Consider the following 1,636-nt stretch of genomic DNA (forward strand, 5'->3'; position numbering starts at 1 on the left):
GCCGCGTTCCTGGGTCGAAGAAGTCAAAAAAGCGGATAACCGTCGTCCTTACCACAAATTCCGATGGATCCGACCACATAGACCCACTGTTCATCGGCACGGCAGCTCGTCCGCATTGTTTTCGTGGCCGTTCAGCTGAAGACCTTGGTTGCAACTACCATGCCAGTAAGAAAGGCTGGATGACTGGAACGATTTTCAATACGTACCTGACATCGTTGAACAAACGAATGGTCGAAGAGGACCGCAAGATTTTCCTGCTTGTCGACAATGTACCCTCTGATTCGCTCGATGAAGACGTCCTCCTAGACAATGTCAAGATTCAAATGTTTCTGAAGAACACGACCTCGCACCTGCAACCCCAAGACGCCGGTATCATCGCGGCCTTCAAGGCGAAGGTCAAGCAGCGCCAATTGCAGAATGCCTTGGATCAAATCGAATTGGTCATGAGAGGACGACTAGAACGATTGTACGAGGTACTTTTGGACAAACCGATGACCTGGGTAAAGGAGGCTTGGAGATCTGTGACCGAGCTCACTGTTGCGAACTGCAGGGTTCGCACCGGCATTATCGATGGCGAGCTCTCTACCTTTGGTGAACAGGTGGCTGAACTGCCTCTCGCATAGCTCATTGGCCACCATCATTAACTGTGATAATATCTACTTGTGAAAAATAATATTTTGTGTAAATTCATAATTCTTGCCCGTTTAGAAGTCAGAGGGAAATCAGTATATTATTCGAGACACCATTTGTATTCTGGACTCCTCCAAGAAATAATAGATTTGCCTGTCACACGAATAACAAATTGCACAGAAGTCACTTCGCGCGCATGCATTCCTCTTATATCAAATAGATACTCTCTAAATTAATACAATCTCTATACATTATCAATTTATATAGGTAAATTTTTGTTTCGGAGGTTTTTTGGCGCTGATTGGTGATCGGTTCTGTCCAAGATGTTGCTGGAGATGACCCTGTTTTGGATGATGACACACTTTGTGACCTGTTGACCAACATGGCCATCGAAAACACCATTGATCCAGATGAAGACATTTACTGCTCAGAAGAAGCTGAAACTTCTGAACCAAATTAGGTCAACTCAATATATTTCCTGTCCATTTGTATACAATATTTAAGTTCACTTCCTCTCAATTGTTTCTACCCTTGAAGATTAATTTCACTTTACTACTTATTGTTGAAGGTGTTGATTCGGTGATAATCCATATATGAAAGTTTGTACATCCAGAATAAATTACATAACCACACCCCTTCCCGCCGTCGGATAAATGTAAATTTTTACTGTCCAGAATAATATAAGCTACTGTACATGGTAGGACATGGATTCTACTGAATGGTGTTGAGCTTTTATCGGCCCGGGTCCCGAATCAAAATACGACTTTGTGATTGGCAGAAAAGAAAGAGTGAGATGCGAGGGCAGCCGAGGTCTCACTGCGTCATCGCGTGAGTTCGTTCCGTCTGCCTACGCAGCCACGTCGTCGTCCTTCACGCCTGGATCCGGCCCCAGCATGCCGACCGAGACGCAGCGGTCGTCGTGCTGGGGCCGGATCCAGTCGTCTCGTTCAACGTCCATTTTGTCGTCCGCCAGCGAAGACGACAACGACGATGAATCGTTCCGTGT

This window comes from Aphanomyces invadans, assembly GCF_000520115.1.
Source record: "Aphanomyces invadans strain NJM9701 unplaced genomic scaffold supercont1.30, whole genome shotgun sequence".
NCBI classification, from domain to species: domain Eukaryota; phylum Oomycota; class Saprolegniomycetes; order Saprolegniales; family Verrucalvaceae; genus Aphanomyces; species Aphanomyces invadans.